This window comes from Ambystoma mexicanum, chromosome 2q (assembly GCF_040938575.1).
Source record: "Ambystoma mexicanum isolate Mex_15411 chromosome 2q, UKY_AmexF1_1, whole genome shotgun sequence".
NCBI lineage: Eukaryota > Metazoa > Chordata > Amphibia > Caudata > Ambystomatidae > Ambystoma > Ambystoma mexicanum.
Window position 1 is genome coordinate 442878647 of NC_090924.1, and position 12256 is coordinate 442890902.

The following is a 12256-nucleotide window of genomic DNA, read 5'->3' on the forward strand; positions in this document are numbered from 1 at the left end:
CAGGGCGCGCACCCGCCTGCCCTTATAAGGCAAGCCTTGCCCTATTGGCTCCACTTTTGTGTACATTATTTTGTTGCCATTCAAAAGTAGCTTCAGTGCCCAGTAAAAGTGGAAAACACTCTTCCCTATTAAAGTCAAAATCACGGTACAGTAAACGCCCAATTACACTGGGTGTGCATCTTTACACAATTCCCTTGACTGGCTGTTGGCGCATCAGCCGACTACTCAGACAAGCCACCGCCCACCGTACTTCATACGCCACAGGTCAGATATATAATGCATAGAAACGGGGCCAGGTCTGTCTCCGAGGCACATTTCCACAGGCAGCTTTCAACCATTGTTCCAAAAAGTTTCTCACAACTGTCTTCTCACCATGTGGGAAGGCCATAGCTTTCCTAACTACAAGTCCCAACATTCCAAGGGGGAAAAATACAGCACTGGATGGCGTTCTGGTTCTGGCACTTGGCAATGGGACACTTGAGCGCTGACTGTTGAGATATTGCTGTAAGCAGGGGGTGGACAAGCGGGACACGGCCCTGAGCTCCCACTTGCTAGAGCACACCAAAACATAAATAACGCGTGCGTCATACTGACCAGTCCCTCAGGTGTACCGCGTCGCGCAACCAACCACAAAAAAATATAAAATGGCTTCACCTGGACATTTCCCTGCGAAGAGAGTGCCAACAGGTGAGCTTCAGCGATGCCCGTTTCACTTTGGGAGGCGGGGCAGCAACGGCAAGGATGGCGATCGGGCGGCTGCTGCAACAACCTGCCACTGTGCGATCACTCCCCATGGCGGTCCCCTTTCAGAGCAGATCGAGTGCATCGCCAGTTAAATTTGCTTCCTTCGATATCTCCTGGCCCTCAAACAGCAGAGCATATAGCTGGACAGTGGACTTTCTTCTGTGCCATATTTTCCAGAGAAGAGTAGGTCGTCCACGGTTTATTTCTATGCAATTCTAGTCCAGCATGTGCATTTGGAAAAGTAAAGCAACACGTCAAACCAGGGCTGGGTGCAGGGCTTTAAGTGGGGTAGGAAATAATTAGGGAGCGTGGCTTGCGGGATGGGCGTGGCCTGAAAAGTACACAAACCATACTAAGGTATGCAAACAAATAAATAAATGCATGCAAGCATTTATATATTTGTGGGCGTACCTTACTATGGTTTGTGTACTATGCAAGCCATCTTTTATTAACTTAGAAATGTTACACATTATGTTTATAAAACATTTACATATTTGTGTGTGTACCTTATGGTTTGCATACTTTTCAAACCATATTTCTATTTTTATAAAAGATGGCTTGAAAAGTCCACAATTCAATCCATCTTTTATAAAACTTTGACGGCGGACAAAGCCTGCGGCGTCTTTGTCCGTCAGCAAAGCTTTATAAAACATGGCTTGAATTGTGCACTTTTCAAGCCATCTTTTATAAATATAGAAATTAGCACGGAGTCCCCAGGTTCGCCGAGGGTTAAAGACACCTCGGGGACCAGGGGAGGGGGAAACAAAAAAACACTAACTTCCTCCTGTGACCCCTCACTTGAAGGGTCACAGGAGGAAGTTACAGTGACTGACAGAAGTGCCAATCAGCCACAGTGGTGGCCGGCTGGCACTTCTGTCAGCTTGCCTTACTCGAAAATGGTGGGCGCATCTCTCGTCGTGGCTGTGGCAGCGGCAGCATCGGGATAATGTGCCATGCCGATGTTGTGGTGGGGTGAGCACTGACTCAGTGGGTACAGATATGGTAGTGATGAGGTTCCACGGTCTACAACAAAAATGCTACCTGACCTTTGACAATGGTTACCAACATGACCAAGTACTTCTTTAGTGAATTCTGCATTCACTACAGTACATACAGTTTGTGTTTTCACTATAGCACAACTTGTGTAGTGTGTTCACCTTTCTTTGGGGAATACATGGTTCAAGTATAACAACTGCATTTTAAATGCATACTGATAAAGTTGAGTGCCCCAAAGGGTTAAAGTATAGCTCAGTGTGGTAAGAGTAGGAGTGCAGTGATAAAGTCGCCTGGGAAATGGCTGCCAAAACATGCACCCTCATTAAAATCAAACACTTTCCCCAAATATTCTACTATCGGCGTACCTACGCTCAAAAAGTTCCTTTGACATAACATAATGTATGCAGTTTACCCTGTAGGTAATTCTTGGCATAGACGGCACTGCATTGAACCTTTGACTCTTCGACCATTCACTCTCGATCCTTAATCCTTCAGTGTCGACATCAATTCCATGGTGATATCCCTGGGGTTCCTGCAGCTGTTGCCTTGACTGTTTGCTTTATACCGTCCTACAAGGTCACTCTCTAGTCGTATAGCAATTGAGGCCACTGGGCCAACATGCTTTGTAACTGTTGCGATGTCTTCTCGTGGATAATTGCCTGGTTCCATCTCCAAGCTTGAGACATTCCGCTACTCAGACTGGAGGATCTCAAGTGCAAATGGGGGATGGGGGGAGAGAAAGCCTTAGCTTGGAATTCCTCCTCAGTCTGCAGCAAAACAGGAAACCGCTGCAGTGACGGGAGTCGGTGGGTGGGAATAATGAAGCGCCATCAGGTAGGGTGCATATACTGGTCTTCCCTCCGATGGGTGCAACGGATGCCGTTGGAGCTGAAGTAGTAAATTGGGGGGGGATCACGTAAAATCGGCGGATCGGGTGAAACAGTCACCAGAATACAAACCGACAGGAGCGCTGTTCCAGAGCGGCTCATGTCTGCTCTGCTCAAACCGCCATCTTCCCCCATGGTAGCCATCTTATCGAGTTGTTAGTCCCGAAAAGGGATGGCATTGATGCCTTACGTCTGTAATGATGAGTGATTTGGAAGATAAATAGGAGTTTAAGTCTGGGTGAATATGTACCATCTTGGTAAGTTATATCATCGTAATAATCATTTGATGATTAAATAGTGTATCATGACGAATTCCTCCAGCTTCTAAGCACTTATTGATTGGTGTCACTATTACCCACTCGTTTATCGATCTCGCAGGAGGAAAGGCTGAGTCACCTGACCAGGGTACTGGACCAATGTGCATGTCATCAACCTGTAACCATGGTGAGCAAGTTGTGCTTGAGCTATCCCCTGGCTGCAAGTCAGGAGATAAGATTGGTGATGCTACATCTAATGGGGATCTTTCCACACCCAGTGTGTCCCTAGGAAAGCCCTCCAATGATGGCCACTTAACCTGAGTAGGCTGGCAAACAATCATTCTTCTGCATGGAAGTCTTGCTTGAGGAACTGTGGACATGTGGCGGGGATGCCATACTATAGTGGCCGTAGCGCCTCGGCGGGATCAAAGACGGTGCAGTGGTAGGTTATCAGTCAGTCTATGAAACAGCTTGGGATCCCTACAAAAAGTGTACATCACTTGCCGATTACAGAGGATGATTAAGGCGGTGCTGTGGGTGGAGTTCTATGTCACCATGTTGACTGCACCGACTTCCTCCGGACTGAATCCTTCATGACATGAGGGCTTCCCTAAAACCCTTAGTTTTCTATCCTCTCCCCAGGTTCCCTCCTGTTCTCCCCCCTGCATTGAACTATCTTCTTTTTGTAATCCCTCACCCTTCTCTGCTCCAGTGCCCTATCCCCTGTAATGGGCCCTTTAAGAGGGGCGTGGTGAGTAGACACGGATCAGCACCTAACTTGACTTTCATGTGTTGTATGCCTAATGTAGCCCCATACAATGAGGCGCGGGTGCGTTGGTCTATGCAATACCCTAACTTGACTTTCATGTGTTGTATGCCTAATGTAGCCCCATACAATGAGGCGCGGGTGCGTTGGTCTGTGCAATACCCTAACTTGACTTTCATGTGTTGTATGCCTAATGTAGCACCATACAATGAGGCGCGGGTGCGTTGGTCTATGCATTACCCTAACTTTGTCTCTTATGTAACTGGATGAAAACTGTCACCTCACACTTACTGTAACTAGCGCCCTGATACCTGAGGGTTTGGTGCGCTGCTATAAATACAAAAATAAAAGTATGGGATCATTTCATGCTTTAAGCTTCTTAACCAATCCACAACTGAAGACACGTTAATTTTTTTTGGCACCCCGAAAATAGTCAAGTTTGGGGGCCCTTCTCAAAGCAATGAAATGAAGAGATCCAAGAACCTCCGTTTGCCTCGGCCCAGCCACAGCCCAGCAGCCCAGAGCTTGATCTGCTGGCCTGGCAGCTATCAAAATAAACATGGGAACTTCCATGAAGTCTCTTGACCACCTGCAGCAATGCTAGATTCGACATAATAAACAAGTGGCAATCCAAGAGCAACATTGGTAGTCCATGATGAGGGAACTTGTGTTCTAGCATAAGTACAGATAGCAGCCACAAGCAAGGTATGCATGCTGCAGTGTGGGTGCAGGTCCAGTAGCAGTATTGGAAAGGTACACACACACACACGGGCATGGACACACAACTCTCAGCCTCAATTAATGTACAAGTGATCGTGAACTATGCAGGAGAAAGATAAGAAGCAAGGAGGAGGATGCACGTGGCATAGCATAGACAGAAGATATGGATTAGAAGTTACCAGGAGTGTGCGTGTATCTGCACATAGACTGAGATTAGAAGAGGCCTACGAAGCAAGGAGGAGGATGCACGTGGCATAGCATAGACAGAAGATATGGATTAGAAGTTACCAGGAGTGTGCGTGTATCTGCACATAGACTGAGATTAGAAGAGGCCTAAGAAGCAAGGAGGAGGATGCACGTGGCATAGCATAGACAGAAGATATGGATTAGAAGTTACCAGGAGTGTGCGTGTATCTGCACATAGACTGAGATTAGAAGAGGCCTACGAAGCAAGGAGGAGGATGCACGTGGCATAGCATAGACAGAAGATATGGATTAGAAGTTACCAGGAGTGTGCGTGTATCTGCACATAGACTGAGATTAGAAGAGGCCTAAGAAGCAAGGAGGAGGATGCACGTGGCATAGCATAGACAGAAGATATGGATTAGAAGTTACCAGGAGTGTGCGTGTATCTGCACATAGACTGAGATTAGAAGAGGCCTAAGAAGCAAGGAGGAGGATGCACGTGGCATAGCATAGACAGAAGATATGGATTAGAAGTTACCAGGAGTGTGCGTGTATCTGAACATGGACTGAGATTAGAAGAGGCCTAAGAAGCAAGGAGGAGGATGCACGTGGCATAGCATAGACAGAAGATATGGATTAGAAGTTACCAGGAGTGTGCGTGTATCTGAACATGGACTGAGATTAGAAGAGGCCTAAGAAGCAAGGAGGAGGATGCACGTGGCATAGCATAGACAGAAGATATGGATTAGAAGTTACCAGGAGTGTGCGTGTATCTGCACATAGACTGAGATTAGAAGAGGCCTATGATTTTTAAGGGGTGTTGCCGTGAGCCAGCCAAGGAACAAAGGACTTAGTGGTGTGTAATATTAATTAAATGGCCCCTATGATTATCTATGAGAAAAACTGTAATCAGTTAAACCCTGAGTGGGTTTTTTTTTTTTTTTAATAAAAAAGAGGGTACCCTGAAATCTCAATCACTTTTCTGGGCTGACAATTTTGAAATATTTTCAAGCATTGACACATGAGACAGATTGGGTATTATGAAAATAAATGAGATGCCCAGGATCCTACACTTTAGTGGCAGAGCTGGAATTTCAACCCAGTCTGCATTTTCTGGCAATTGGGAACATTATTTCACAGTTTTTGTCGTGCAGCAAGGTGCAATTATGTGTGATGGTCTGACTTTCAAGAACTAAAAGACCACCCGATTTTCAAGACTTGACTTAGAAAGTACATAAATCACATGATAAGCCGACAGAACAAATCACATGATAAGCCGACAGAACAAATCACATGATAAGCCGACAGAACAAATCACACGATAAGCCGACAGAACAATATCTTTTTTTTTATTATTCCTTACAGAAACAAGTCATGGAAAAGGAGCTCCATCTTAAAATGAATTCTACAAGTCTGATAATCCTAATTGACGTGAGCCCACACAATCTCATAAAAGCTTTCCTACTATATTTTAAAGGTGTAAATTCACCCAACAAGACAAGCTCTGCCCTAGGGTCTCTGCTTATGATTGGTTAACACAGCTCAGAAGATTCTTATTCATGATAAGATGAAAAACTTTTGAAATCCTAAAAAAGCAAATCGTTGTAGGTGTCAAATATGCAGACCATAAAATAAACTGACCTGTGACATTTGGTCAGTGCTGCCCTGTCTAAGGCCCCTTCAGTTAAATGGCCAGCGTGAAGAACAAGGGGAAGTGGACGAAATGTCAACACAATCTGAGTAGACAAACATTTACACAGAAGACATTGAGATAAGATGTGTTCAGATTCTCAGTAGCATCTGGTGACAAAGGTGGGACCAAGCCCTAGACCTACTCCACACCGTGGCTATGTTATTTTTTTTTATAGGTATCCCTTTCTGATGCAGCTGTGTTGTTTTGAAGCACTGTTTGGTGTTACTATCCCCAAGTTCTAATACTGCAGTTTATCAACCTCAACGATCAGGAAGCTGAGTTAGCCATGCCGGCCTTTGGTACTCTTTTATGGCAAGTGAGCTTGGATCTCTGTGACAAGCCCTTACGGTTCCATGTGATAATGTCGCCTGCCAAAAGTTGCCAGGTAGGCACGTTTTTTTTCTGGACCCCTAAAATACTTTCCCCAAATAATATATGAGGGTTATCATTTTAGATTATTAACTCCCATCGTGGAATATTTGGGCAAACTGATTTTAATGAGGGTGAATTTTTGGGGAAATGTCGCCAACTGGCGGCCATTTCCCAGGCGACTTTATAACTGGACACCGGGGTATCTTGCTGCTGAGGAATCCAAAGTCCACAGAAGGTCAACCACAATGAAAGAGAAGCATGGCCTGTCCTAGATACTAGGACAAGAAAGAAGCATCTTTAGCTTTTTCCTGAAATACAAATGATCAGAGAGAGCCTGCAAAGAGAGTGGAAGGGAGTTCCAAAGAACCGAGGCCGCTCCTGAGAAAGCCCGACCACCAAATGTATTTCTATGTACCAAATGTACATCTAGAAAACCCGTGCCACACATAAAGTGGCATCTCCCCCTTGCCCACCACAGCACCTAAGCATCACCTATGCACGATTGGAATCTCCAGTCTTATCATCAGAGACAATAGTGGAACTTCCGGGGGTAGGGGAATGGAGGGAGTCTGGCCCATGTGTGGGTAGATCTGTACTTATGGGTTCCTCCTGCCTAAATGGGGTGACTGAAAAAGGGGACTTGGAGCACTCCGAGATGGCAACCGGTGTAGATCAGAGTGCCTGCATGCCACCAACCACCCTCTTGCCCGATCGAGACCTAGAACTGATAAAAGATTCACTGTTCCATCCAGGGTCTCTAACCAGGATAGGGATGGTGTACATGGACAGGAACAATGGTTCTCGAGCAGAGTGAAGGGTTACCCAGGCATGAGCCAGTTAGGGACAAAGTACTGCTGCGTTGGAGGAAGGGGGAATCTCAGGACTTCCAATGGCTAATGCAATGCCTTTGCACAGGCCTGCACCAAATGCAAAGCCTCGTCATATCAAGGGTCAAGCAGGGTCAAACTGTTCCCCTGACCAACCAGTATGCTTTGTTCCATGCAACCTGCACCTGTCGAACTGTAAGAAAAGATTCGGAGCCCCGACAGCTTATCCCCCCTCCGGCCCAGCTTCACAACCATCTCTTTTGCGAGTGGGTCATAGTGGCATGGCCTACCAAGAGCAGATTCACGCGCATTAGGCCTGGGTCCATGCCTATATAAAACTTGAGGACGTTGCTACCACTACTTGCAGGCAACTGCAGCGGAAGTCCGAACACACAGACTAAATCAGACTCAGGAGGAGTGCTACGGAGGAATCTCATATTATAATTATCCTTTTAAAACGCGCTTCATACCATAGATTGGTTTCTAAGCGCGGGATCGGATTTGAACCTGCTTTGCGCTGAGTTGTCATCCTTCCAACACAAACGCGTTGCACCAGAGCAGACACTAAAAATCAGCATCACCGCCGTCTTCAAGATATAGATTTTATTTTATTTTATTTATAAAGCGCAAAAAAACAGGCCCAGGGGCAACTGGGCGCATACTCTTAAACATGTTACAAAAAGCAGTAGTTACAGAAGTTACAACAATATACAGCATATATACATGTACATACTCTTAAACATGTTACAAAAAGCAGTAGTTACAGTGAGTTACAAAACTATACAGCATATATACATGTACCGAAGGGTACCATAAACAGCATATAATACAGGGACAGAGCAGAGAGAAAGTGTATATTCAGTCCTGCACCCCACATGGAGTCTGGACTGTGTCAAGGTCTCATGAGTCTTGGGAGAGCAGCCATGTTTTAGCATTGTTCTTGAAGGAGTGGAATTATGGTTCAATTCTAATAGGTGGGCAAGGTGTTCCAGAGTTTGGAGGCCAGGACGGGGAAGCTCACCCCACCAGCTTTTTGGAGTTTGCATCTAGGCACGATGAGGCTGTGAGTTTGGGCTGATCTGGTAGGTCGAGTGGAGGTGTGGTGTGAGAAGCGAGAGGACAGGTAAGGTGGGGCGTTGTTGCTCAGACATTTGTGAGTCAAAGCTAGGGTTTTCAGGGCAATTCTCTGTTTTACCGGGAGCCAGCGTAAGTCCGATCTGACGGAGGAGGTATGAGAGCGTCTCGGGATGTTTAAGGCTGCCCTTAAGGCATTATTTTGTACAGTTTGCAATTTATTAAGGTTAGACTGACTGGTCCCTAGGTAGAGAGCACTACAGTAGTCGATTTTGGCCATAACAAGAGTTCTGGCGAGTGTGATACAGTTGGTGGAGTTTAGGAAGGGTCTACAGGCAGTGATAAGTTTGAGGGTATAGGCCGAAGCTGACCTAACTGCATTTATTTGTCTGTTCAGAGAAAGCGAGGAGTCAAGATGGACCTCTAGCGTCTTAGTATCTTTGGAGACTTTAATGTCATTGCCGTCAATAATGAAGGACTTGTAGGTTTGGTCTAGTTTGTTGAGCCGATGATTTGATCCTAAAAGTAAGACCCTCAGACTTGAAGATGTGGAGAATCAAAGAAGAGGGGGCAGCCTCGGTGTTCTGGGCCTGAAGGAATTGGCCGAAAGGAAGATCCCAAGAAGTTTGTGACTGACTTTCTCGCTTGAGCTGTGTCCAAGTGATCCAATTAGGTTTTTTCAAGAGATACGACGAGCATATATATTTTCCTCTTCTTGGTAGATCAACAAAACCCACGTGACCACAATATATTGCTCTGCATATCTTTACTAGATCACAGTAAGGATTGATTGAAGAAAACTATGGGACCTTGGGCTGCCCTATTAGCAGTGCTAGAAGTGTACCGAAAAAAGTAGTGGAACTGTGGTCTCAGCAGGGGAGAGGGTAGGCGGAAGCATAGTGCAGCATGTGACAAGGTGTTGCGGCCGGGGAATTGCAATAGTCTAAGTGACAAGTAACTAAGGCTCCCATTACAACTTTACACTTGCACAAGGACATGAACGGACAACTCCTATGTATAGAATGGTGAATATGGTTGTAAAATGTAGAGGAATGGTAAACAGAAAATAATAAAAGTAGTGGAACCCGACTACGGACCGTACCCACTCACTTCGATCACTGCCGATAAGTTAATAAGCAGTTCAGTTCTCTTACTGCGGTAATCAGGTCTAATAAGACCTGTACAGGTGTGAAGGAGATGCTCCTCCAACCAGGGGGGTAACAATCAGCTGACTTTCCTGTCTAGCTCAGGCGTATAGTGCCCACCATCCCCGTTCCTTGTCTTCACTTCCAAGTCCAAGGGTTACAGTGATCAGCGCACGCCTTGTCTTAGCGCACAGCACGCTTCTAACATTACTCAGTCTCAGACAAATAGCACCCTGCAGCACACTTATTGTCTTAAGCAGTCTCTGGAATATAACGCCCAGCACACGGCTGCTTTCCTCACTCATTCTCAAAGATCTAGCACTAAGAATGCTTCTTGCCATGGTTCACGCTCTTAGCCTTATAGCGCCCAGCACACTTCTTGCGCCTTGGTTCCCAGTGTCAAGGATAAAGCATCTAGCACGCTCCTTCCATTACTCAGTCTCAGGAATATAGCACCCGCCACACTCCTTGCTTTGGTTCCCAGTCTCGGGCATATAGCGCCCAGCAAACTTGTTGCCTTGGTTCCCAGTCTGAGGGATGTAGCGCCCAGCAAACGTGTTGCCTTGGTTCCCAGTCTGAGGGATGTAGCGCCCAGCAAATGTGTTACCTTGGTTCCCAGTCTGAGGGATGTAGCGCCCAGCAAACGTGTTGCCTTGGCTCCCAGTCTGAGGGATGTAGCACCCAGCAAACGTGTTTCCTTGGCTCCCAGTCTGAGGGATGTAGCGCTCAGCAAACGTGTTGCCTGGGATATAGCGCCCAGCACACTTCTTTCCTTATTCATTCTCAAAGATTTAGCACCCAACACGCTTCTTGTCTTGGTTCGTAGTCTCCGGGATAGAGCCTGCAGTACACTGCACACCATGACTCGAGGGATATAGGGCCCAGCACACTTTTCTTTCAAGCTCGCTCCCAAGCATATTGTATGGAGCCGAAAAAAATAGGAGCACGCGCTGCTCCAGCTATGTAGAGCATTGTGCCAAAGACATGCAGCGCCACGCTCACGCTGCATGTTCTCGCACTTTGCGTGCGTCTACAGCTATAATGCGCTGCTTGCCCTGCAAGTCATACTAGCGTGGAGCTTAAGAGTTATAGCACCCGACTTGCTATTGCGTCCATCTCTCATGGGCCATGGCGTTTCTTTGGCGCTCTGTACTGCTCCAAGGTTTGCAACTCCTTCCAACCACTCTACACATCAATCACTTCCAATTACCTTTCTAGTCCTGTTGTACTCCTCTTCTAATGTAGATTAATCAAAGCTATTGGTTGAACATGGTTACAGAGGACTGTAAAGGCCCGATGGCCATTTTGAAGTCAGGCAGAATTCCCGCCGGTCCTCCAACGTCTATGCAGCGGGGCATTACATGAGTGGTCTGCATCTGATTGACTGAAGCAGTTCCCTGCCTTTCTCAAGCACCATGAGCGGGCGTGGTTGGGTGGCTTGTTTGCTTATAGCATGATTTCAAGGTAGACCAGTCTTGTGACCTGAATGGGCCCCACATCGGTGTATCAAGGGGCTCCATGCACCAAGTATCCTCATGCCAAGGGGGGTGGGAGTTCCCAAAAGAGGGGTGGGGCCCGGGATCCCAAAGTGAAGAAGCAGGGCCTTTGCAGGGTGCGGCCCTACTGTTGAACTAATGGGAAGGGTCCTAGAAATGTTCATCTGCCCCACCCGCTAGGTCATAGTACAGGTGTGGGGACATTGCCAGGTCGGTTCTCCCAACCCACAGAATTGCCACATGCCTCCTTGAGGAAAGGCAGGAAATTACTTCATCACAGTCTGGAGCTCAGAAGATACCACAAGCCGTCCTAATAGATCTTGAGCTTTCTTCTTTGGGACCAACAATGCAGTCGTGCACATGCCACTTTTGGTAAGCGAGCATAGCTTTTTTGTACACTTTGAGATTTCAATGGCCATGGTAGAAAGACAATGGCAGTTTCACAAGTGTATTGAGCCCCTCAAGGCTTTGGGAGTTAAAACATTCTGGCAAGAACCAACACACAACTGAAAATTGTGACGATGGAGCCAAGCGCCAGTTAGGGCAATGGGACAGACTTTCTCTCGTTGTGATAACACTAAATGTGTTATAGAAGATGGTGAGAGTTGGGGGTGTTGCAACTGGTTCAAATCTAACTTTTTGGTCTGCATGCACTGAGTGGATGCATTAGGCCCCTAGGAATTCCTAGGTGACGGGTTGGGGCGGCATTCGCACAGTAGGCATCTTATCGGAGCTTGGCGGGATACTTGTTGAATTGATTTTCTTGATTTGCCACGAGACATGTGAACCTCCCTTTCTAGGTTAAACAGGATTTTGTCATGTGGGCAGGAGTGCCCAAGGAGTGGGAGCACTCTGGAAAGAACATCACAGTCAAGAGTGCGGAAAAAGCCCCTTCAAGCAAGTGGGTGGGTAGAGTTGCTAGGCTTGATGAAAGAAGCGCTGTGGATTATGCACCGTGCTCTAAGTGACAAGGGGTGCCTGGCCATCCAGGTAAACTCTGCCTGCTAATGCTCCTTAACCTCTTCGCGGCGTTCAACCTGGTCGACCACGACAATTTTTGTGCCACACTAAACAACTTCAACCTTTCCAACAA

At 46.6% G+C, this 12256-nt stretch overlaps 1 protein-coding gene across 10 annotated transcripts in view; it reads right to left on the bottom strand.

The window, feature by feature from the left end:
- The window catches only part of LOC138569489 (catechol O-methyltransferase-like), a 399903-nt gene that overhangs the window by 96108 nt on the left and 291539 nt on the right, over positions 1-12256 (bottom strand). The gene's annotated exons all lie outside the window — the stretch shown is intronic.